This window comes from Rattus norvegicus, chromosome 20 (genome assembly GCF_036323735.1).
Source record: "Rattus norvegicus strain BN/NHsdMcwi chromosome 20, GRCr8, whole genome shotgun sequence".
NCBI lineage: Eukaryota > Metazoa > Chordata > Mammalia > Rodentia > Muridae > Rattus > Rattus norvegicus.
The window spans coordinates 27,811,482-27,838,890 of NC_086038.1; the positions used below are offsets into that span (position 1 = coordinate 27,811,482).

General features: G+C 48.1%; 1 protein-coding gene across 1 annotated transcript in view; it reads left to right on the plus strand.

Moving 5' to 3' along the window:
- Positions 1 to 27,409, plus strand: part of P4ha1 (prolyl 4-hydroxylase subunit alpha 1) — a 111,090-nt gene that overhangs the window by 26,786 nt on the left and 56,895 nt on the right. Inside the window, exon 2 of the mRNA XM_063279494.1 lies at positions 1,056 to 1,157. The gene's annotated coding sequence lies outside the window, so the exon portion shown is untranslated. The remainder of the gene's footprint in view (positions 1 to 1,055; positions 1,158 to 27,409) is intronic.

The following is a 27,409-nucleotide window of genomic DNA, read 5'->3' on the forward strand; positions in this document are numbered from 1 at the left end:
GCTTGTACATTGCCAATAGTAGAGCTGAGGTATTTTTATTTTTCCAAATTATGTGGGGGGTCCCTGCAAGCTCTATTGCCAGCAGAGAAATGAACCCTGAGAAGAAAGAAACCTGTGTTCAGTGGTGACTGAATAACCAGGCTGACTCGAACTGCTGGAGTCTGACACCAGCCAGTTTATTTTAGACATATTTACATATGGTGCTTAAGGTGGTACTTTATTTTAGATATATTTAAGTATGGTAAAACTCTTTTGCAAAGTACATGTGATCTCTATCATGAAGATGGATTCTATAGTTTAAGGATATGGTTATAGTCTAGGATCTGGTATGGTCTCTGACCCAGATACCATAGAGGTGTATGAAGTACATGTGACATTGCCCATAAGGAAAGGTTCTCTTGACTAAGAAACAAAGGTAAGAACAAATATCCAAGGGTAGGGAGTCTGGGACAAACATTCTGGGGGCTTGAGTGAAGTCTGGTCCTACAGATGTCAAAGGTCACCAGATTACTAATAACATCCACTCTCATCCTTTTGGGTGGAGAACAGGCATTTATTTCCTCCACTGAGGAGACAACCCCTTATCATTAACATTCTTTTTTTCTCCATTACTTACCTGTGACCACTTGTGCCCTCTACAAAATTACGTTCATATATTTATGTGCAGTTGGGATGTATGCCGTTCTCTCATCCCACTATGTGGGTCCTAGGAATCCAGCTCAGGACTAAGGCTTTTCGGCAGACATCTTTATTTGCTGAGTCATCTCAGTTGTCCCCAGGGCCGAGATGCTAATCCAGACAGTCCACCCCCAGAAGCCTTCCTCTTGAGCATCATATGACAAAATTAGTCTTAAAGAGAAAACGTCTGTGCCTATTATCCCTAGGTCAGAAGATAAGTGAGTGAACTTACTACTCTCTGAGACACGAATTAACTGTCAGTGTAAGAGCATTTTCTAAAACTTAACCAAGATGTCTTTTGACTTTTATACCATCTTTATATCCCTCGCATCATCATCTTACAAAGGAACTAAAACTATTAAAAATCCTGCCTGCAGGGGGATCCAGATGCAGAACTCTCAGCTCTTTCTCCAGCACCATGTCTGCCTACGTGCTGCTGAGCCTCCTGCCATGATCACCATGGAGTGAACCTCTGAACTGTAAGCCAGGCCCAACTAAATATTGTCCTTAAAAGAGTTGCCTTGGTCATGGTGTCTGTTCACAGCAATGGAAACCCTAACTAAGGCAATGCCTGTATCTCAGCGTTTGAAAGTTAGAGGCAGGAAGATCAGGTATTGAAGGCCAGCCTCAGCTACCTAAGAGTCTGTTTAAATGACCACCACCCAAAAAAGTGAAAATATAAAAGCCACATAAACCCAGCTCTAAGGGGAATCAAAGGCCCACATGTTTTCATGTGTACAGATCCAGGCTGTTTGCAGTCCCGGGAGTTTCCAGCAGGTCTCTAGGGAGAAAGGAAAGCTGCGCTGTAGTGGGGTCTGTAACTGTGGTGGCAATGATGGGACCCCCATAGGGTCTCATCTGTTTGAATGCTTGGTCCCTGGTTAGTGGAACTGTTTGGGCAGGGTGAGGAGGTGTGGCCTTGTTAGAGAGGTGTGGCTTTGCTGGAGGAAGTGTGTCACTGGGGGAGAGATTTGAAGTTTCAAAGGCCCAGGTACCTGCCTCCCCCTCCCTCCCCTTCCCCCTCTCCCCCTCCCTCCCCTTCCCCTCCCCCTCCCCCTCCCCTCCCCCTCCCCCTCCCCCTCCCCCTCCCCCTCCCCCTCCCCCTCCCCCTCCCCCTCCCCCTCCCCCTCCTCCTCCCCTTCCCTCTCCCTCTCCCTCTCTGGATCAGGATGTAAAACTCTCAGCTACTACTCCAGCTTCATACCTGCCTGCTCCCTGCTGTGAGGATCATGGGCTAACCCTCCAAGGCTGCAAGCCAACCTCAATTAAATTTGCGTGGGTCTTTATGTGTCTTCACAGCAATGGAACAGTAACTAAGGGAGAAACCCAATTCATTTTCATTTAAAAGCCTTTTCATTTTTATCTTTTTAGAGCTCATTTGAAGGAAATGCTTTTACTTTCCATTTTTTTTTTCAACTACTGCATTCATTTGTTGATGTCTAAAATCTATTAAAGAGAGTCACTGAACTGAAGTGACACAGAAGTGTGCGTTCTGGGGTGTACTTCAAAACCCGGGAGCATTGGAAACAGCCTAAGTTAACAGTGATAAACATTTTGTTTCGTAGTAATGAATAGATGAAAAAAGGTCACTTTGTTTTGTTTGGGTTTTAATTTTCCTTTTTAACCTAACTTTATTACTGTGGCTGAATGCTGTAAGTGGGGCTTAAACATGGCATCTTAGAAGGAGCTTGGAAGACAATTTCACTGAAAGCCGTGTGGAAATATAGGCCCAGCTCAACAGCTTTCAGAGGGGAACAGCATTAGCAACTGGGCTGCACACCATCTTTGCGATGTTGGACAAGGTATAGCTGGCTGCCTTTTGCCCCAGTCTTAAAAGTCTCCCTGAGGCTAAGTGTATTTAATAGTTTTTAGCTAATTTTGTTAGTAGAGGAGATATCAAAACAAGATAGTCAAATATTGAGTCTATTCCATAATTATTACTCTTTATAGTCTTATACAGAGCTACAAAAAATATATTATTTGCTCTACTTAATAACATATATACATCTATACATAAATGTATACACATATGCATGTACTTATATATTATGTTATATAGTTATATATTATAACATTATTGTGTTATATATGTTATGTGATAATATACATATATATATATATATACATATTATAACACTTTGAGGAGGAAAAGAGCACCAGAAAACTTACCGTTGGAGCTAAAGCTTGTGATGAAGGAAATAAAGGCCTGATGTGAAATAAAATAACGGAAGTGCTGCCCTCCAGGCAGAACAGCAAGACCCCCAACCAGCTAAGCTTCCAACTTAAGAAAAGTTGCTTATGCAGCAAGGGAAAATTATGCAAACGTAATTCCGTCCATTCCGTCCATTCCCAAGCAGGCAGTCAAGCTTGGCAGCATTAGCTGCATGGTCACATGGTTCTGGCTTCAGAGTCAGGAAGGAGGCATGAGTAAAGGGGTTCTGGAATCTTCCACAGCAGTTAAGGAAAGTTGCTGAGGCGGGGCCTGTGCCTGCTGAATGGAGACCTGACCTGAGAGGCCACTGCGTGAAACTGACGCAGGGGTTGTGTCGGAGGCCCCAAGGTGTTAGAGCTGTAGGGCATTTGCCAAGGAGAGCTGCATACAGGGAGTGGAGCCAGCCTAGGAGAGAAGTGTGTTGCAGTCAGCAGAAGAGGTAGGATGGGGCCATCTGAGTCCTTTGGACATAGAGCTACATGATTCAGTTTTCCCTGCTGGGATTTAGTTTTGATTTAGCCCAATATTTCCTTACTGTGCCCCCATTTTATTAATCTGGAATCATAATGTACATCCCGTGCCGTTGCCTGTTGGAAATATGCTGTTTGTTTTTTTATTTTTTATGAGAGGTTATATAGTGACAATTTTGAAAATTCTGGAATTTGGGTTTCTTTAAAAAACACAGAAGTATAATAAGAATGTGCTCTCATTTTAATCCCAGGGCTGGCCATATGGGGCTGCTTCAGATCGTCCACAGCAGCTGAGTGTCACTGGCCTCGTGCTCTCACAGAAGCACGGTTGTGATTATGATGTTTGGAATTCTGGGAACTTTTCAGAGAGTACATAACTGCTAGGACCTCGAGAGGCAGGGGTAGTGGTAGTTGTTTGTTTAGGGAGGTTGGTTGTAGTTTGTTAGCAGCCTTGGTCAAAGAAGAAACAAAAGGAGAGAAATTGGATTTGAGAATTTTCATAATCCTCTTCTCCTCTCTACCTCTCTATCCTTGTTTCTCTCCTATCTATTGTTAGGGGGTGAAATGAGGTGGGGGTTGGAAAAAGGGCAGGAAAAAGAAGAACCCACAAAGTAACAAAGATCAGCTTATAAGTTTACACTTAGGAAATTGACTTGAGTCTCAGACAAGACTGAACTCTTAAACTGTCTTGAGACAATAAAAGACCATGGGGACTTTGACATTGGACTAAATTCATTGTGCATTATGATATGGCCACCAGTCTTTGGGGACCAGGGAGTGGAATGTGGTGGTTTGAATGAGAGTAGTCCCCATAGAATTCATATATGTGAATTCTTGGTTCCCAGTTGGTAGAAGTGTTTGGGAAGGATTAGGAGGTGTGGCCTTGTTAGAGGGAGTGTATCACTGGGGATGGGCTTCAAGTTATCAAAAGCCCATCCTATTCCCAGTTAACTCTCTTTTCTTGTAAGCTCCCAGCTAAATGCTCTAACACCATGCCTGCTTTCCTGCTGCCATGCACCCCACCATGATGGTCATGGACTTTCTGAAACTGTATGTCCCTGATAAACTCTTTCTTCTATAAATTGCCTTGGTCACTGTGTCTTGTCACAGTAGAAAAGTAACTTATGCTTATATTCCCAGAATGGCGGAGATGGAGGCAAAAGCCTCGGGAGTTCAAAGTCATCCTTAACTACAGAGTATGATCAAGCCCAGCCTGGGTGGTTTGCTTGATTTTCAGGACTCTAGAAGCAAGAATGACTTGGAAAGATACTGGAGTGACTCAGAAGGTAAACAGACAAGCTAGCATAGCAGGAACCAGGGCAGCCCAGACCTTCTTTCTGACCTTAGCTCTCAATGTTGCTGCACACCGGCCAGGATGAGTCTCTACATTTAGATTTCAAATTCCTAAGAGAATCTGAATTATTGACCTGGGTCAGGTGTCTACAGCCCTATCCTCCCCCCCCTCCTCTTTTTCCCTCCTCTTCCTCTTCCTCTTCCTTCTCCTCTTCTTCTTTCTCTTCTTCCTTTTCCTCCTCCTCCACCCTCCTCTCTTCTTCCCTTCTCTCTTCTCTCTTTTCTCTCCCCTGCCCCTCTCTATTTTCTCTCATCTCTCTCTTTCTCTTCCTTTCCTCCCTCCCTACATCCTGAGATGGAGTCAAGCTCCCTTTATAGCCTGGGATGACCTTGAAGTTGTAAGCCTCCTGCCTGAAGTTCTCTAGAGCAGAGATCACAGGATGTCCCACCATGTACAGTTCATGCAGAACTAGGCCAGCCAGGCATGATAGGAGAGTACTTTACCAACAGCTCCACCTCCAGCCCATATCTCAGCTCTTTGTGGGCCAAGCAATCCCCAGCAGAATACTTTCAGCAGGGATGCCTTGAAGTATCCTAGCAAGGCTGTTTTATTCGGTTTCATCATGGTCCACAGTTGTGAAACAGGTAATCTGCAATGCCAAGTGCATTGTGTCCCCAAAGAGTTACAACCCTAAGGGTTTGGTTATAAAGGACTACTCAGTGCAGGGAAGATGACAGGCACAATCTAGGGAGCACAGGCAATCTGTTTGCCAGGAAGGCTGAGGGCTGTCTGCAAGGGTAAATAAAGACTGCCAGCCAGGGACCAGCAAAATGCCTTAGGGAGTAAAGGTACTTGCCAAAAACCTGGACAGCGGGGGTTGGGGATTTAGCTCAGTGGTAGAGTGCTTGCCTAGCAAGCGCAAGACCCTGGGTTCGGTCCCCAGCTCCGGAAAAAAAAAAAAAAAGCTGGACAGCCTCAGGTGGGTCCCTAGGACTCAGGTGATAAAAGAGGAAAGCCAACTCCTGCAAGTTGTCCACTGACACACATGCTTGACCCCCACCCCAGCACACACACAAATAAATAAATGTCATTCAAAACCAAACCAAACCACATACTTGACCTGGTGGAGCTGTGCCTGTGTCTCAAGGCACACAAATGTAGTCAATCCTAACAAGCAAAAAGCAGACACGCTGCCTAAAGCCCTTATGGCCCTCAGAACCACCTTATCTGAGGGTCTGTGCAACGTTAACACAGGGGTGCAAGACACTGTCCAGATCCATAGGCCAGTAACCAACAGCTCCCTAAAACCAGGAAAGCCTCCATTCAAAATAGCAGGGGCAGACGGCTGCCCCTGGCTCCTGTGGGCTTCAACTCTTTTTTCCTTCCTCCCTCCCTCCCTTCCTCCCTCCCTCCTTCCTTCCCTCCCTCCCTCCCTCCCTCCCTCCCTCCCTCCCTCCTTCCTTCCTTCCTTCCTTCCTTCCTTCCTTCCTTCCTTCCTTCCTTCCTTCCTTCCTCAGCAGCCATGACCTAGTAACCCTGAGACAAGGAAGATGTCCAGATAGGGGTAGCCAGACCACCACATTTTGGCCTAGGACACAGTAGACATGTGAACGTGTGTGTGCCCATGTTACAGAATGGTGGCTGTAGGATGCAGCAAGTGGGCTAACTGAAGTGCCAATGGTGTGACGGGGTGGGTGGCACTGGGACCCAGCACTGGTGTGAACAGGTAGGTCCTCGTTATGAGGTGGCAGCACTGGAACATAGCACTTGCAAACAAGTGTGCCACTGCCACCTCTTGGTGGCAGTGAGACATGACAAGCACATAAGCAAGTGTCTGTGTTGGACCATCACACACAAGCATGCCTGTGCTCCACGTGCCCGTGCAAGTCGATGCCACCATGTGGCAGTGCTGGAACATGGCAGGCATGCAAGCAGATATACCCAGGGCTCACTACTTTGCAGCACTGAACATACCTCACATGTGAGTAGGTGTGCCCATAGAGCAAGATGGCAGTGCTGGATAAGACATATGTACGGATAGGTATGCCCAGGCTGCCGTGTGTCAGCACACATAGAAACAGATGAGCCCAGGTGTGGTGATGCTGGGACATGGCACACATGTGAATACACATGCCCAGGCTGTCATGTAGTGGCCCTGGGACATTGCAGGCTTGTGAACAGCCCTGCCCAGGCTGACATGTAGCAGTGCTGGAACATGGCAGGTTTGCAAACAGGCATCCCCAGGCATTGCAAGGTGGCACAGGGATACAGGGGTACAAACAGGCATCCCCACACTTGTACAATGAAGCACTAGGACATGGTGAACAGGCATGACCATCCAGAAAGCTTCCAGCACTGGGACACAGCAAGTGTGCCAACAAGAGAGCCAGCACTACCAGGTGCTGATAATGGGACACAGCATGTGTGAGAACAAGTGTGGTCACATTGCCACACAGTGGTGCTGGGATTGGACAGACATGTGAACAAGCCTGCCCGTGTCACCACATGTTGGCACTGGAACACAGCACATATGTGAACAGGTGTGCATGTGTGTGTGTGTGATGCCAAGTGGAACACTTGGACATGGCAGGTGTGTGAACAGGTGTGCAATGCCAGGTTCATGACTGGGACACAGCAGGTGTGTGAATAAGTGTGTGTGTATGATGCCAGGTTCACAAATGGGACACAGCAGGTATGTGAACAGGTGTGTGTGTGTGTGTGTGTGTGTGTGTGTGTGTGTGTGTGTGTGTGTGTGTGTATGTTTGATGCTAGGTGCAGCACGGGGACATGCAGGCATTCCCAGACCACCACTTGGCTGTTCTAAGACATCACAGGTGCATGAAAAGGTGTGATACGCTGCCATGCAGCCCTGCTGGGAAATGACAGGCAGACAAACAGGATTGTCTGTGTGGCCATATGGTGGCACTGGGATTGGGCAGGTGTGTGGATAGGCACGCCCTCACTAGCAGTAGTAAACAGCATGCACACACAGAGAAATGTGTGTGCACCGCCTTGTTGTGTACATGAGATGGAACGAGTGTACAAATGTGCCTGACAGGCCACCACATGGCAGGCATGTAAACAGGTGTGCTCAGGCTGCCATGTGGTGACCCGGGGACATAACAGGCATGTATACAGGTATGCGGGCACTGCTCTGTGGTGGTGGTAGGACACGTCACAGGTATGGAAAGGTAAAGTTGCACTGCAATATGGCAGGCGTGTGAGCAGGGAAACCCACGTTGTTGTGTGGCAGCACTGGACATGGCAAGACCCTGGTATGAAGAGATGGGCCAGGCAGTAGCATTAGGATACTACAGGCATGTCAACAGGTAGGCCTGTGTGGGAACACGGAACCAGCGGGAGCAGATACCATCACATGTCATGGGGACATGGTAGATGGACAAACAGACATGCCTGTGCCATCACATAGCATAGCACATGGGGCAGGGCAGGCATGCAAACAGGTGTTCACAGGCTGCCACACATCAGACACAGACACAGCATGCATGTGAACAGGCCTGCCTAGGCTGCCACATGGTGGGGCTGGGATGCGACATTTTGCAAACACGCATGAATGTGCACCCACATGGTGGCACTGGGACATGACTTACATACAAATATATGAGTTTATTCCACTAAACAGTGGCACCTGTACACAGCAGGAGTGAGATCATACATGCCTGTACTGCCGTGTAGCCACACTGGGACATGGCACAGCTGTGAACAGGTGTGCATTGGTGTCGGATATGGCTTGTGTAGGTGTGTGCACAGGCATGCTCAGGCTGCCACGTGGCAGTGCAGGGACACAGCAGGGGTGGCCGTGCCACCACAGGGTGACACTGGAGCATGGCAAGAACAAGCACACACAAGTACAGAAGTGCCGTCCGGGATTCTACCTCTCCTGGTAGGATGCTGATACACCGGCTCACATTGGCAGGGCAAAGTCCAGAATGGGTGGAGTCTGCCCCTTCCCTCTGGGCTGTCAGACATTGCTGTATGCAAGACACAGGAGGGTGAAGTGGAGTCTAGGATTAACTGGTTCCATAGGGCTCTGGTCCAGCTAGGAATACTGGATGTGCTCCAGCTCTTAGAAAGGGATTAGAGGTTTCGGTGGCCAGCACAGGGCCAGTGGTCAGAGTCCTGGGTCCCATGTAGGGGCTGCAATGCTGGCACCCAGCGCTCTAATGTGAGCCTCTGTGAGCAATGGGAGCCTGGCCAGGCAGGTGGGTCCAGGGTCCAATGATGGGTGCTTGGGAGAGAGAGCCCTCCCTCAAGTGTTACAGCTCAGTAAAAGCAGCCAGTCTCAGATGATCCTACATGAAATGATTTGTGCACTTTATTCCATGCAGACAGGGATTATATGAGCCCTGGGGGGGGGGAGAATATGGGGGGTAAATACATTTTATTGACTGAGGCTAAGATGCTGATGGTGCTCTGTTTGCATGGGGGGAAGAATTCCGGGTGCCGTGCTACATGACCAACTACCGGTGATCATCTTAGTTGGGGGTTGCAGTTATGTGCCCCAAAGCAGGCATGGAGATAGGGAGGGAGTAGTTCTACTTCTGCCATCTCAGACTCTGAGATTTGCGGGGTTTGAACATGCTCCACCTCACTCGTCCCATGCCCATTCCTCTGGTACACAGTCCGAGTGCCCTACACAGAATACAGCAAGGATGCAATAGACACGACCACACCTCCACATGGACTGGGACACAGCACAGGTGTGAGCCTACCCTGCTAGGTGGGCACTGGAGCACAGGTGTGCAAATAGGCCAGCCAGCACCACCAGGTGTCAGCAGTGGGACACAACAACTGTGCCAACAGGTGAGCCTCCCGGCACAGGCGGGATGTGGAACATGTATAAACTGTCATACCTAGGTCATAGTGTGGCAGCCCAGGGACACAGCAGGTGTGCAAATTGGCATGCTAGTGGCATGTGGTGGAGTTTTGGCATAGCAGGCAAGCAAACAGGTAAGCCTTTGCCATCACGCGATGGTGCAGAACTAACAAGTGTAGAGAGTAGTGAACCCACACCACCAGGTGGCAGCACTTGGAAATGGCATACGTGTGAACAGGCTAGCCCAGGCCATGCTGGGACACAACAGGTATATGCACCATCTATATGCACAGTCATGCCTAGGTTGCGACATGGTGGTGTTGGAACATGGCAGGCTTGTGGACAGTGAGGTCCAGGCTGCCACATAGAGGTCTAGAACATATCACTCATGCAAATAGGAAAACCCAGGGCAATATGTGGTGGCCCTGGTATATGACAGGCATGGGAATAGGTATGCTCAGGTTATTACACAGTAGTGCTGGAACGTGGTGGGTGTGCAAACCAGCACGCCTGTGCCACCACATGGCAGCACTGGCATATGGTAGGCATGCAAAAGGGTTCTGTTCACAGGATGCCGCATGATGGAAACCGACACAGCCTTCATGTGAACAAGCCAGCCTAGGCGGCCTCATGGTGAGGTGTGTGACTACCAGGTGTGTATGTAGACATGCCTGTGCCTCCACGTAGTAGCCCTGTGATGTGGCAGGCATGCAAACAAGACGTGCATGCGCTGCGACGTGGCAGTGTTGGGATAAGCATAGATATGATCCTACAATCAGCGCAGGAACATGGTAGGCATGCAAACATGTGTTCACATGGCAGGCACCATACCAAGCATGCCCGTGCCACCATGTGGCAGCACTAGGAGACAGCAAGTGCATGCATAGGTATGTCCGTAATACCCAGTGGCAACGCTGCACTCTGCAGTCATGCAAACAATTGCGCCTGTATCACCACACAGAGGTGCTGGGACACAGTAGACATACAAACGGGAGGCGTCAGACAGGCCAGCACAGGCTGGCACCACGGTACAGCAGGCATATGAGCATGCAGGCCCAGGTCACCATATAGCAACAGACAGGGCTGGTGTGGGAATAGATGGCCCTGCACCAGCAAGGGGCGATGCTGGGACACGACAGGTATGTAAAGTGTGTAACCATGCATGCCTGCACCACCATGTGGCATCACTGGGACATGGCATGGTTGCCAAAAGCCTTGCCCGTGCCATCCTGTGGTAGTAGTGAAACACAGCAGGCTTGTAAACAGGCGTGGCCAGACCACCGCGTAGCAGTGCTGGGACACAGCCGGTGTGCATGCAGTCGTGGCCTTACTGCTCCATCATGGCGCTTGGATATGGCAGGAGGGGTAGACTGGCAAGCCCGAGGCAATACCCGGAGGTGCAGAGTGTGAGCAGGCATGGCCACACGTGGATCTAGCATGGTGTGATGTCAATGTATGATGGCGATGGGATCAGCCCCAGTGTGAACAGGCAGGCCCAGGCTTCCTCCTAGCAGCAGTCCTGGGATATGGCGAACAGTGTCATGTGGTGGCATTAGGAAGTAATGCATGCCAACAGTGAGCCCTGGGTGCCATGTGATAATCCTGGGACAGGGCGAGCATGTCAAAAAATGAATCCATGCCATCATGGTTTGGCCCTGAGACATAGCAGGCCCATGAGCAGGTGTGCCCAGACCTCATGTGGCAGTGGGTGGACATGTCAAGTTTGCAAACAGGTAAACCCAAGCCATGCTCAGTGGCATGTGGAATGTGGCAGGGGTGGAAAAAGGCAATGTCTCACTTACATATAATGGCACTGGGACGTCACCCAAGGTGCTAACCTGGACATGGAAGTTGTGCAAACAGGTGAGCCAACACTGCCAGGTGCAGAAATGGGGCATACAAACAGGCGTGTCGTGTTGACACATGGTGGCACTGGGACTTGGTAGACACGTAAACAAACCTGCTCATGTCCCCATGTGTTGGTGCTCTGGGACATGTCACATGTGTAAACAGGCATGCACAGAATGCCCAGTGTACTGCTGGGACATTGCAGGTATACACAGGCATGACTGCAGCATCACACTGAGACGCAGCACGCGTGCAATCAGGTTTGCCCACACAAGCTCGTGTCTGCATTGGCACACGGCAGGCTTGTGGAGAAGTGTGATTCACCACCACGTGATGTGTGAACAGACATGCCCACACCACATTGTAGCAATGAGACACGGCAACTGTGAAAACATGCCTGCCTAGGCCACTACACAGCAGTGTAAGAACACGGTCTGTGAAGAAGTGGCATTCCCGGGCCATCACGTGACAACCCTAGGACATGGTAGACATGCATACAGGTGTGCAGGTACTGCCACCTGAGGCTGGGACATGTCAGGTGTGTGAAAAGGTATACCCGTGCCATCACATGGTGACTCTGGGGCAGAGCAGACATGTGAACAGGAAGGTCCGTGTTGCTACTTGTCAACACTGTACATGGCACTGGACACGGCACTGGAATTAAGAAGTGAGCCTATGCCACCAGGTGGCAGTGCTGACAAGCATGGGCAGGTGAACATGCATTGCTGGTGGCACACAGGACAGGTGGGTGCATACGTGTACACACCACCATATGTCATCATAGGGACATGACACGTGTGTGAACAGGTCTGCCCCATCACTGCATGGCGCATGGGCATGAAAACAGGTGTTCACAGCCTATCATGTGGTGACATGTTTTCTGGGCTCATGTTTATGTTTGAACATTGATATTTTCAACGCATCAAGGTCAGGCTGCCTCGTGGCTATGTTGAGACAGCAGGCATGCAAATGGTCTCACCACAGCACATGCCTGGTCAGGCCACCCCCATTTCAGTGCTAGGGTGTGGAAGATGTACAAACATGTGTACCTGTGAGAAAAGTCTTCTAATCAAGGTCGAAGTCCACCACTAACTGAATAGCCTCTGGGGTTGGCAGATAATGGGAGACTCCCTTCATTCACAGGGCTTTTCCTTTTCTGACCTTGTCTAGAGAGTTCTAATCCCCACACCCCCAACACACACACACACACACACACACACACACACACACACACACACACAGAGAGAGAGAGAGAGAGAGAGAGAGAGAGAGAGAGAGAGAGAGACAGACCTCTACCTGAGGAACGTCACATAGCCTTAGTCTGATTACAGGATCAACTTCCTTTCTCCTGATAAAACCTGTTCAGCTAATACCTGAGATCCTGAAATTTCTGAAATGCTTCCCCATGCTAATGAGGCATTCTGGTGCCCTAAGCTCTCAACCAATGACCATTGCCCATCCTGGACATTCCTACCCTCAGTCCCCCAAGGCTTAAAAGCCTTGAATCATTGAGTAAAGTCAATTTGTCTCCTGATAGTTGGTCCCAGTGGGCACACACACACACACACACACACACACACACACACAACACTCACACACACACACTCACACAAACACACACACACACACACACACACACACACACAGACCCGTTCCCTCCCCACGTCCCACTCCCACTGGATCGATTTGGTCAACGAGCCACACGAGAGGGAAGACCCACATCTTCAGCCCTTCATATGAGAACATGCATGCCAGTGCCGACACTGAGACATGGCATGAGTGCAAAGACATGTCATGCTACCTAATGCAGCGCTGGGACACAGCAGGCGTGAGTCAGTGAATCCAGACATAGCAGTGTTGGGACACTGGCAGAGGCACCAGCAGGCATTGCCATGTATCACCATGTAGTACCACTGAGACAGCGCTGACATGCAAACACCCATGCCTGTGCCACCCGAGATGAGTGCCAGGACACAGCATCAGTCCCATGTCACCTCGAGGCAGTACTGGCCCTCAAACAGGAGGACACACACAGCCAGATGGGACATAGCAGGTGTGAGAACGGGAGTGACACACTGCCGTGCAACACAGCCCTTGTGTGAACAGGCATGCCTGTGCTAGCAGGCGCTGGGACACAGGAGGTGTGCAAACAGGAGTGGCCACACTACCTCACTGCCGGGATGGGTGCTGGGAAACAAGTACAAACACATAAGGGAGATGAGACATGGCAGGCACATGAACAGATCTGCCCTGCCACCAGGTGGTGGCCCCGGCACACAGCATGTATGTGAATTGGTGGCCCTGGCAGCACTGGGAGACGATAGGCATAAAGATGCATGCCTGGGCCACCACACGGTGGCATGGGGCATGGCAGATGTGCCAGCTACGCTGGGACATGAAATGTGTGCAAACAGGTGTGCTGTACCACCACGTTGCACTGTCATAACATATGTGGAACACATGTGCTTGTGTGGCCACATGGCAGCTCTGGGTCATAGCACACGTGCAAATAGGCACATGTGGTAGAGCTAGGATACAACAGGCATTTAAACATGTGTCGGAGATGCATGTGCCCCCGTCTGGCATCATAAGACAGGAGGTGCATGTAGGTGTGCCTTTGCAGCCATGAGCCAGCACTGGGACAGCAACACGCTCTCTTCCAAAGCCACATGGAATTCCTGAAACAAAGACAGGAATGTCTGCCCCACAACATGGCGACACTGAGCCAGGCCAGGTACTCAAACAGCTGCTCTGCGCCCCCCTGGGGGTATGAGGGCCAACAGGCGTGACCCTGCCACCCAGTGGCAGTGTGGGGGTCAAAGCTGATGTGGACATAGTCCTGCTTCACCACATGACAATGGGATGTGGCAGGAGAGCCAAAAGGTGTGCCTGACCCGCCGTGCGGTTGCTCTGGGATGTGGCATGTGTGCCAACATTGTGCCTGTGCTACCACACGCCAGAACTGGGACATGGCGTGTGCACACTCATGCTGGTTCTATGAAGTGGAACATGACAGGCATGAACAGTCATCATGCTGTGCCACCGTGTTACACTGGTGGAGCAGGATAGGTGTGTAAACTGGCAGGCTTGTGCTGACATATGGTAGTGTTACACGGAAAGGAATGAGCATGCCTGCACCACCAAGTGGTAGCCTTGGACCTAGCCGGCATGCAAAGCCGGCACAGGCTGGTGGTTCTGAGACACAGTAAGCACACAAATGGGTGTATCCACACCGCAACATGGCGGCGGCGGCGGTGATGGTAATCACGTCAGACATTCAAACAGGTGAGCCTGTCCCAACATGTGTAGGCAGGGAGACGTGGCAGATACACAAACAAACACGCCTGCCTCGTCATGGAGTGACGGGACACAGTAGGTATGCAAACATGCGTGTTTGTGCCACCAGGACTAGGTGTAGGAGCCTTCATTGCCATTCAGCAGTACAGGGTATGGAAAGTATGTAAACGGAATGCCTATGTCACCATGGGGCCGTGCTGAGACATGCCAAGGTGCACAAGTATGCTGAAATCTGGATGGTGGCACTGGGACACATGCTGGCAGGACTGGGGCACAGCCCATCGGCAAACATGCATACCATGTGGAGGTGCTGTGACATATAGTTGTGCAAAGAGATGTGCTCATTCCTCCTGGTGCTGTTGGCTTGAACACAGAAGGCCCTGCCTATGCCACCATGTGGCACCATGGGGGCATAGTAGGCACACGAACAGATGTGTCCACACTGCAATCTGGTGGTGCAGGTCAGGGCAGGCATGCAGACAAGCCTGACTGCACAGCCATATCGCATCACTTGGACACAGCAGGTGTGCAACTAGGCATGCCCATGTTGTGACATTCTATGTAGCATTGCAGGGACACTGTAGAACACTGTCTGCACAGCCACATGACAGAGCTGGACAATAAGCTGCTTGCATGATGCCATGTGGTGGCACTGGGACACATGAGGGGTGCAAACGAGAATGCCCATATCACCAGGTGATGGTGCTGGGAGGCAGAAGGTGTGAAAATAGGCATTTCCATGCCACGGGGTGGGGGGGAGTACAGACACAGTAGGCACACAAACATGTGTGCCCATACCACCATATAAAGGTGCTGGACGTGGAAGCATGCAAACTAGTATGCCTGTCCCACCACGTGGCGAGGTTGGCACACAGCATGCATGCAAACAAGTGTGCCCACCCATGCATCTGCCCAGCATTCTGCATACAGCAAGCACTAATATGCGTGAACATGCCACCAGGAGGCAGTGGACACGGGAAGTGTGTAAACAGCCCTGCACACCCACTGGGACACAAGTGAGTGAACAGGTATGTTGTGCTGCTAGGTGGCAACACTGAGACACAGCAGCCAGGGAGAGTTATGTCCATTACCTTGCATGGCAGTGAAGGGACATGGCAGGTATATGAACTGGCATGACATGTCACCAGGTGATGGTGCACAGCATGTGCTGAAAAGGTTCTTGTGGCACTGACACTGGGAGACAGTGGACACTAACAGCCATGCTTGTTCTACCATGGCACTGGACATAGGGTGCAAATGAGCCCACACGTTCCATCATGTACCCATGCTGGGGCACAGCAGGCATGCAAACATGCCAGAGCTAGAACATACTATGCATGCTTATACTGTACCCAGGCCAGCAGGTGGCAGTGTTGTCTCTGCTGCCACAGTGTGAAGCCATAGAGTGTTTTACATGGGAGTATATGTGGCAATACTTGCCCCGGCCAGCAGGACTTCAGAGTCGACCTGGGAGGGGGTAAAAGAATGGGGGACAGGAGGAGAAAAGAAGGAGAGCAAGTCTGTGTTCTGATCAAGCTCTCAAAGTTTATTTGAAAAAACAGCGGCTTATAAAGACAAGCAGGCGGGGAAGGCTACTCAGGATGATCCATCACTGCCACCACCCTCCCTATAGCCGTAAACCATAAATTGCAGGTATACGCTGATAGGAACAGGCAACTGGCTAGCTGTCCCAAGGCCGGAGGCTGTAACTAGCTTAATTTTCCTGGAGATAGGGGTCATACAATGAGCAGAGCATTCCTGAGAAGAATTCCTGAGACTGAGCGTGCTTGGCTCCCGGCAAATACTACCGTGGCATGATGCTGAAGCAAAGGCAGAGATCACATGTGATCAAGCATGTCAATGCTGCTGCAGGATGTTCATGTGGCACATCTCGTCATGTATGCCCATACACCCAGCAGGATGTTTCAGCACAGTTCATGTATGATCATGTATGCCGATGCTGCATAACATGGTGTTATGGCACATCTCATGTGTGCACAGGCATATGCAAACCACCAAGGCACAGCAATACAGCACAGCTCATATGTGAGTGTAGATGCCATTGTGGCATGGTTCTGTGATATGTCTCCCTTGTGAACACATGTACCCATTGTATGGTGCTACAACATGACTCATGTGTGAACATGTGTGGTCACACGACTGAAGCATGGCAACATGGCATAGCAGAACCAGATCCGCATGCTCCAGCTGCCTCTCAGCCATTTCTTTCACACATTGTCCTCTTTAGCCCAGTAAAATCAAAGTTCCAGAAACTTGTAATTTAGCCATTAGATTTACATGTTAAATTCTCAATCCACAATTCATCCGCACAATAAATTCACTGCCAATTGATAATGATATAAACCACTCATCTAGACAAGATAAAATCGATCTAGTTCACCCAAATCCGAACCATGTTCCTCCATAGACTCCATCTTGCTCTCTCGCTTTTCCTCCTTCTCTCCCTCATCCTCTCTCCTTCCTAGACCTTTCCCTGCCTCCTTTTCATCCAATGATAGGTTTTGCCTTACCCTGGACCCGCCTCCTGCATAATGACATCATCCTACATTCATATAAGAGCTGTGCCACAGCACCATGTGACAGCAACATGGGCATAAATGTTCACATGTGAGCCACATTGTGGCATCATGTCATGTGTTCACATGTGGGCCCTGCTACAGTACCATGCCATAGTATTGTGGGTGTGTGTAACACATAAGTTGTGTTGTGGTGCTGTGCTGCACCATTGTGGGCATACATGTTAACACGTGTATGCCACTGCAGCACAGTGTCATTGGCACATAAGATCACACATGAGCTATTATGAGGCACCATTCTGTGGCTGTGTGAACACATGTAATTCTACTTGAGCCATTGTGTGACACCAAGCCTCAGCAGCTGAAACAAGTCTGCTCAAACATGAAGGGTGCACCATGCCTTGGTGGCTTAGGCATGCATGTTCAAACACTAACATGTCACAAAGTCATTCCAAGGTTCTATGCTTTAAAGGAATGGGCATACTTTTTCATATGTGAGATGTGCCATGACCATGTGCCATGTTCTCATACAAGTCATGCTGTGGCAAAATGCTGTGATGGCAGGGGAAAAGTGTGTTCATGCATGAAGTATGCCATGGTGCTGTGCATGGTGGTATTGACATGTGTATTCATGTATGCTATATGCTGTGGTGCCATGCTAAAGTGGTATGAGCATGCATGGTCACATATGGGCCATTCCAGGTCACCATGCCACAGAAAAATAGACACACATCCTTATACGTGGGCTGTGCCATGATGGAGTGTCGCAGCAGTGTGGGCATATGTATTCACCCATGAACCGTGCCATGACATTATGCCACACCAGTGTCAGTATTCATGTTCACATGCAAGGCCTGCTAACGTGCCATGCCATGGTGGTGTGGGCTTCCATGATCGCACCCAGGATGCCACTCAGCAGTTGCCGTGGTGACATAAGGAATGAATGTTCACACATGAGCCCTGCCATGAAGGCATGGGCATGCATGTTCATGTGTGAGTCATGACATTATTCCATAGTGTCACACAAAATGGCCTATTAGCCATGCCACAGTACCACATGGTGGTGGTGTGAGCACACATGTTTATATGTCACTTCATGGCACCAAGCTGTGGAAGTGAAGACAGGCATATTTAGCTATGTGAGCTCTGCTGCAGTGCTGTGCTGCAGCAGCATGCATACATATTTTTACATGCTAAGGCACCAGGCCACAGTGACATAAACATGTATGATCACACCCAACATGTTCTGTGGCATCTTACCATGAATGCTTGGACAACCATATTCAGACACAAAGCATAACATGATTCCATGACATGGCAGTGGGAACACATGTGCCTGCGCTGCTGTTATGATTCCCTTGAATGTCATGTATGTGAACAACTCGAATTTGACCAAGCATGCAAATGCCACTGTAACATAGTGCCATGTCACATGATCAAGCATCATAGTGCTGCTACAGCACTGTATTACATGAGCTCACTTGTAAACATGCATGTCAACACCACTGATGGCATAGCTCACACATGAACACACATATATGACATTGTAAGAGGACTTGTTTGTGAACACAGATACCTTGTCACTGAGAAATGTTGCCATCATAGAGTTTGTGTGTAGTCATGTGTGACAATACCACCATGGCATGATGCTGTGGTACTTCTTGCATGTGACCACATGTGCCCCCATGCTGCCTCTGTATGTTGCTGCTTAACAGGCTGAATGTAAACTTATATGCTCACGATGCTGCAGCATGGCACCACAGCACAGCTTGCATGTGAACACGAATGCCCACATTGTCATAGCATGTCCCTGCTGCCATGCCATTGTGCCTGACATGCTCCACATGCAAACACGCAGCATGCCCATAGCACCACAGAATGCCCTGGTGTCCCAGTACTATGAATGACAAGGCTCGCCTGTGAACATGCATGCCCACATGGATGAGGCATGGCACTGCTTCAGGGCTCGAATGTGATCATGTATGCCAATGTGTCTGATGCGTGATGTTTTAGTTAGGGTTTCTATTGCTGTGACGAAACAGTATACACTTCCAGATCACTGTCCATCATTGGAGGAAGTCAGGACAGGAACTCAAGTGGGCAGGAACTGGAGACAGGAGCTGATACAGAGGCCATGGAGGGTGCTGCTTACTGGCTTGCTCAGCCTGCTTTCTTATAGAACCTAGAATCACTAGCCCAAGGATGGCACCACCCACAATTGACTAAACCCACTAATCACTAATTAAGAAAATGCCTGTCTTAGGGTTTTACTGCTGTGAACAGACACCATGACCAAGGCAACTCTAATTGGGGCTGGCTTGCAGGTTCAGAGGCTCAGTCCATTAGCATCAAGGCGGGAACATGGCAGCATCCAGGCAGACATGGTGCAGGAGGAGCTAAGAGTTCTACAGCTTCATCTGAAGGATGCTAGGGGAAGACTGGCTTCCAGGCAGCTGGAATGAGGGTCTAAGACCATGCCCAGAGTGACCCTCCTTCTACAACAAGGCCACACCTCCAAATAGTGCCACTCTCTGGGCCAAGTGTCTTCAAACCATGACAATGCCCTACATGCTTGGCTACTCTTAGGGAGACATTTTCTTAACTGAGATTTCCTCATCTCAGATGACTTTAGCTTGTGTCAAGTTGACAAACAAAACCACACACATGGTGCTGTGGTGTGGCTTTTGTGTGAACTTGTGTGCCTGTGTTAGCTAGTTTTACATCAACTTGATACAAGTTACAGTCATCTGAGGGGAAGGACCCTCAATAGAGAAAATGCCTTTCTAAGATTGGATCGTAGGCAAGCCTGTGGGGCATTTTCATAACTAGTGGTGTGAAATAGACAAGCCCGCTGTGTTTTGTGCCACCCTTGGGCTGGTGGTCCAGGGTGCTATAATAAAGTAGGCTGAGAAAGCTTTGAGGAGTAGGACAGTAAGCGGCACCCTCCATGGCCTCTGCATCAACTTGTGCCTCTAAGTTGCTGCCCTGTGTGAGTTCCTGCCATGACTGCTTTTGGTGATGAACTGTTAGATGAAAGTGTGAGTGGAGACATCCGGCCACCATGGCACGGCACCACAAGAGGGCACTGTGGAATGGTTTGCAGTCAGCTCTGTACCGCGCATCACAGTGATTGGGCTACATCACCACGCACCCTCACAGGATTCCAAGTTCTGGTTTTTTCTTTGTTTTCACTTCTGCTTTCACGTTTTGTTTTTGCTTGTTTCTTTTCAAGACAGGGTTTCTCTGTGTAGCCCTGGTCATCCTGGAACGCACTCTGTAGACCAGGCTGGCCTTGAACTCAGAGATCCACATGCCTATGCCTCCTGAGTTCTGGGATTGAAGGTATGTGCCACCAGCTGGGGTTCTGAAGTATTAAGAGCATGAACTGAGCCTCAAGTCATTGAATTCCAACCTAGCCTTTCGATGGTTAAAGAAAGACAACCGTGTATTTAAAAATATGGCTATTCGGGCTGGAGAGATGGCTCAGCAGTTAAGAGCACTGACTGCTCTTCCAAAGGACCTAAGTTCAATTCCCAGCAACCACATGGTGGCTCACAACCATCTGTAATGGGATCTGATGCCCTCTTCTGTTGTGTCTGAAGATAGCAACGATGTACTCATATACATAAAATAAATAAATAAATCTTTAAAATATGTATATGACTATTCATTCACTGAGCAGACACTTACTGAAGTCTACCCTGTGCCAAGCGTCATGCTAGAGCTGGAGACCCATTGATGGATAACTGTCTCTGCCATAAAAACCTACAGCATTCGTGTGTGTGTGTGTGTGTGTGTGTGTGTGTGTGTGTGTGTGTGGTGTGCAAACAGATAAAGTGGGTGTGATGGTTTGCATATGCTTGGCCCAGGGAGTGGCACTATTACAAGGTGTGGCCTTGTTGGAGGACCTGTGTCACTGTGAGAGTGGGCTTGGAGACCCTCCTCCTAGCTGCCTGAGGATGCTCAGTCTGTTCCTGGCTTCCTTTGGGTGAAGATGTAGAACTCAGCTCCTCCTGCACCAGGCCTGCCTGGATGCTGCCATGCTCCCGCCTTGATGATGATGGACATTGAACCTGTAAGCCAGCCTCAATTAGATGTTGTCCTTTATAAAACTTACATTGGTCATGGTGTCTGTTCACAGCAATAATTCAAATATGGGATCACAACTTATTTATTCAGTCTTTGATAAATTCCAGGAAGGAACATTAGAAAGAAAGGCATAAATAGCTGGGGGTGTAGCTTAGTTGGTAGAATGTTTACTTAGCATTCAGGAGAGGAGGCTTTGGGGTCTATTCCTAGATGTGCATAAATGCACGTGCAGGGTGGCCCACATGTCTAATCCCAGCACTGTGAAGGAAGTGGCTTGAAGATCAGAAATTCAAGGTCATCTATAGCAAATTCCAAGGCAGTTTAAGTTACATGAGACTCTGTTTCAAACAAAAACAAAAAACACTACCACACACTGGAAAATTGGAAGCTTATTCTCTAAGCTTTAAGCAGACTGCTGGATATTGTTTTGTGTTACAAGGAACAAGGAACAGCCCTTAGCAGATGGGAGTAGGAAATGGTTTACTTGAGGGCCGGACAACTTTAGGCCATTGGCAAAGAGCCCTGTCCACTTGCAAAGCCAATGACAAGGTAAAACTGGGAGGCTCCTATGCCTCTCTTCAAAAGCAAATGTGGGACCAAATCTGGTGGTAAACACCTGTAATCAATCCCCTTTCTCTTGAGGCAGCAGAGGGAGAGTTTGAAACTAGACTGACTATGAATCAAGGCCTTGTTCATCTTACCCCACCCCCACATTCCCACTTAAAGGCAGATCGCAGTGGATTCTGTCCCAACACTATCTCTCCAAACAGGACGTAATGCTTAATACCAAGATTAAAGTGATACTCAGCTGGAAGCCAGGACAGCAAAGAACATCTTCCAAGGTCAAAATGTGAACTGCATGATCTTATTAGCACAAGGCACACTGTTGCAACCATTGGAGGAAAACATTTCAGCGTAAAGGAGAGCACTTCACGAAGGGAGTCCTCTACATGCTCAGGGACAGACCAGGCATCCAGCCCACTGATTCTCACTCTATCCTCCAAACTAAAAGCCACCTTCCTCTCTGAAACTTCGTTTCCCTTCACTGGATAGAGGGCTGAGATTTCTGGCATTCTTGCCGGGTGAGTTTGAACTCTTGATAAGTTCATTTGGGTGGAAGAATGCGTGGAGCTGCCAAGCTCTACAAATCTTTCAGACAGCTGAGTCAGAGTCTGTTCCTAACAGAATCATTCTTCTCAAATGTAACTGAGTTTCACCAAAATGTTAAGTGACGAGCATGTTCTACACCCCTGGGCACAGCTGTTAGAGCTCCCTCCCCCCCCCCTGGGAACTGCAAAACTTGGATACTTAATATCCATGACTTCTTAGGAAGGATGCTACATTGCCTCAGAACCTGATGCAAGAGGAGGAATGAGACTTGTAGGACTATTACACTAGTTATACACCACACTCCATACATGCCTATGACATAACCACCACCATGTTTATAACACTGATCCAAGTCCTAGCACAGATATGTGCTCAAACATTTGTTGAACTGACAAATAATTAAAATAGATTTCATCATGTTAACAACTATTTTATAGAAGGCATTATGTTCCTAACAACACTATTTCCCTTTGGGGAAATAGGTACCCTCCTTTCAGAATCTGTTGCATTTGCAGTTGGGGGTGTGTGGTGCATACCTGTTTCCTAGCACTCCGGAGCCAGAAGCAGTAGGATTGCTGAAAGTTTAAGGCTAGGCTACTCTACACATCAAAACTGTATCTCCCAAACTAATGTGATACCATTGGTGCTGGCTAGTTTTATGTCAATTTGATACCAGTGAGTTAACTGAAAGGAGGGAACCTCAGTTGAGAAAAATACCTTCAGAAGATCTGGCTGTAAAGCATTTAAAAAATTAGTGATTGATGGGGGAGGACCTGGCCCATTGTGGGTGATGCTGTCCCTGGGTTGTTGGTCCTGGGTTCTATAAGGAAGCAGGTTGAGCAAGCCATGTTGGAATAAGTCAATAAGCAGCACCCCTCCATGGCCTCTGCATCAGCTTCTGCCTCCAGGTTCCTGCCCTCTTTGAGTTCCTGTCCTAACTTCCTTTGATGATGAACAATGATGTGGAAGTGTAAGCCAAATAAACCCTTTCTTCCCCCAAGTTTCTTTGGTCATGGTGTTTCATCACAGTAATAGTAACCCTGATTAAGACTTTACCTAATGGCTGATCATAGAGGCCTAGGAGCTGAGTACAGTGGTATGGTCTATAGTACCAGTCAGGAAGCTTGCCTTCATTTTACTGTCAATAGTTCATTAAAATTTCTGCTGACTTCAGGTTCCTCTTTTGAAGTCTAAATCATGTATTCTAATTCTTCTTGGAATTCAGGGGATGTAGTTATCTTGTGGCCATAGCTGTCTTATATGCTCAAAAACTGTTTTATAAGTTATTGTACCCCAGTCCTGTTGCATGTAACTTTTAGCTACCCTGCCTATGCTGTTCTGTGAAGGGGCCAAGCTACAAACCTCCTTTCAGCTTCCCTTGAATTCATGGATAAAAAACACACACACAGTTGTTCTTTTTCAACTTGCCTTCCTCACACAATTGCTGGGTATTACTATCTCCCTCCTGGAAAAAAAATGTGCCCTTATACTCTTAGCTCCACACTTCTCACATGCCCTAAACTTTAGTGGCTAGTCCCATCTAGCCCCTGCTAATGCCCCTGACCACCTGCCTGTAGGAGTTGCCTATGTGGCCACTTCACATAGTTCTTCAACCCTTCTCCATTACAAGCATGACAAAACTCTGCTCCCTTGCGTCTCTCTGCTTGCCTCCCAGGACCCAGAAGTCCAGCCTCTTCCTTCAGCCCAGTAATTGGTCCATGGCTTCTTTACTGACAGATCAAGAACCAATTGGGGAACAGGACCTTAGCATCAGACCCACCCCCACACTGCCCCTTTTAAAGATAGAAGCAATTATTTCTCTCCACAACCCTTCTTTCTTTATTTTGGTTTTCTTTTTCTTTTTCTTTCTTTTTTTTTTTTTTGGTTCTTTTTTTCGGAGCTGGGGACCGAACCCAGGGCCTTGCGCTCCCTAGGCAAGCGCTCTACCACTGAGCTAAATCCCCAGCCCCCTTTATTTTGGTTTTCTAAGACAGGGTTTCACTATGTAGCCCTGCCTGACCTAGAACTCACTCTGTGTACAAAGCTGGCATCAAACAGAATAGCTGCCATCTTACCTCTTCTTCCAAAGTGCTGGACTATCAGGCATTTGCCAACCTAACTGCTTCTTTGACATTTTAAATTTTTTTAAATTTTATTAATTTTACTTATATGCGTACACTGTAGCTGTCTTCAGACTTACCAGAAGAAGGCATATGGGGGCTGGGGATTTAGCTCAGTGGTAGAGCACTTACCTAGGAAGCGCAAGGCCCTGGGTTCGGTCCCCAGCTCCGAAAAAAAGAACCAAAAAAAAAAGAAGAAGGCATATGATCCCACTACAGATGGTTGTGAGCCACAACGTGATATCTGAGAATTGAACTCAGGACCTCTGAAAGAGCAGCCAGTGCTCTTAACCACTGAGCCATCTCTCCAGCTCCCTTGACATTTTAAATAAGAAGTGGAATTAACACCTAAATTGAAAGCCTTAATAGTGGGAGAGGGAATAAACACTAGGCAGGCAACGCAGTTTCTATATTTCAGGTGGAAAATAAGATTGATAAATACAATTCCTCTAATGGGTTTCGTAAATTAAAATGATCTGTCTTTGTGCAGTATATAGGTTAAGGCAAACAAGGTGGAGCTGGAGAGATGGCTCAGAGGTTAAGACTGTGGTCTTACAGAGGACGAGGGCTCAGTTCCCAGCACCTATATATGGTTTGCAACAAACCATACCAGTTCCAGGCATGCACATGATATACATACACAACAGGCAAAGCACTCGTACACATGAAATAGAAATAGAGAAAAGGAACCTTAAATCAAACAAAGTGATGCTGCAGTTGTAAACAACCCCAAACTCCAGTGCCTAGGTATAATTCTTAGTATAATTTTATCCTTAACTCAAGTGGCATGTCTAATAGGGACTGTCAAGGTAGAGCCTGTTGTCTTCTAGGATTTGTTTATTGTTTACAAGTTTCCTGCTCAGTGGCAGAATGGGTAGCTTCATCTTGGTTGTGCTTGTTTGAGTCTGAGTGTTGTGGAACACTGTTCTCTGAGCATGACATCCATTATTATCATCTTCAGCGCAGCTGGAACAACTTCCGGAAAACCTTAGAGCCAGCCCTATCAATGTTCCTTGAAGAAGTGGGTAGGAAGGGTTGTCAGACCCTTACCTGAGAGTCCAGCCACTCCTTCCCATGCCTCCCTCCCAGTTGTACGTGAGTCTGCTAAGGTGTGTATGGGATGTGCTAGAGCAGTGGTTCTCAGTCTTCCTAACACTGCAGACCTTTAATATAGTGCCTCATGTTTGCTGACCCCCCCTCCCAGCCATAAAATCACTTCTGTGGCTACTTCATAACTGTAATTTTACTACTATTTTGAATCACAATGTAAACATCTGTGTTTCCTGATGGTCTTATGCAACCCCTGTAAAGGGTCCTGACCCATAGGTTGAGAACCACTGTGCTAGAGTATACAGAGTATAGAAGGTTAGCTGAGGAGGGCTTTCCATTAGCACAGGGAATGGGGAAGTTGTTGTCCATACTTGGATGAGACTCTTCAGGGATGTGCTACTTTGAGGTCACGTACAAGCAAATTAATTGGCCACAGCTAATTTCAAAGATGATTAAGAAGAGCAGATGTGTCTGGGAAGAGAAAAACCCTAAACACATTTGATGAATAACACTAATCATTGCCTTAGTGAGGTGACCTTGCCATGACAACCAAGAGCAGGAATGCAGCTAATTCAAATTGTGCAGTTACATCCTATGGTGGTTGGAGAGAGAATGATTCCCATAGGTTCATGTATTTGAATGCTTAGGGAGTGGAACCATTTGAAAGGATTAGAAGGTATGACCTTGTTGGAGGAGGCGTGGCCTTTTGGAGTAGGTGTGGCCTTGTTGAGGCAGTTTTCCACTGGGGGTGGGCTTTGAGGTTTCCAAAAGCCTAAGGTAGATAGTCTCTTCCTGCTGCCTGCAGGTCCAGAGGTAGAACTCTCAGCTACTTCTCCAGCACCAGGTCTGTATACACTGCTATGCTTCCCACCATGGTGACAATGGACAAAACCTCTGAAACTATAAGCTGGTCCCAACTGAATGCTTTCTTTAATAAGAGTTGCTGTGGTCATGGTGCCTCTTCACAGCAAAACAAATCACCAATTCATTTTTTTCCTTAATCACTAGATATTAAGCCCAGGGTCTCAAGTGTGCTAAGCAAGTGCTTGACAATTGAGCTACATCTGCAGCCCCCTTTAGAAGTTTATCTTTGACGGCTCCCAAGTAGCTGAGGTTACAGGAAGGTGCACCCACCATGCCTGGTTGGATTAATTTTAAGTAAGACTGTGTGTGAGTAGATCGGCTAGAATTTTAGCATTTAGATCAGCTTCTATTGTGTAGTGGAAATCTGTGTCATATTGACAAACTGTCAGAGTGCCTGTCATCCCTGGGAAAGCCTTTGTCATTTCCAATTGAGTATGATTAATTAGAGTCCAGCCCTTCAGTGTCACAGCAATGAGGCTCTCTTTGCTAACTTCCTTATGTTGGTTGTGGATACCACTATTCTACCAGGTCCCAATTATTACATAACATGTCCCGGTCCAAGGTGTCAACCCTCCTGCCTCACTTATTGAAGGATTTTCTTCTGTGAGTCCTTTTCCTCATTAGTTCCCACAAACTCCCATATACTTGTCCAGAATATAACGTTAATCCTGGTTATGACTTTTGTGTCCAGCACAGAATAGTAGGAAATTCACTGACAACTTTCAGAAACATCTGAAACCCTTGTTTTAGTCACGGTCACAAAAGTGTCAGCTTTTTATTGGTGGTATGTCAGATTACCACAAACTTGTATCTTGATACAAACTGACTCTCTTGAGGTTCTGCATGCCAGACCTCGAGCCCAAGTCTCATTAGATACAAAATTTCAAAACCTTACCAAGACTTGGGCAGAATACAGTTCCTTGTCTTTCCAGCTTCTAGAAGCTACCATGCTGCTGAGCTTATAGCACCCTTCCATATGCAGAGTCAGGTATATTGATCTTGC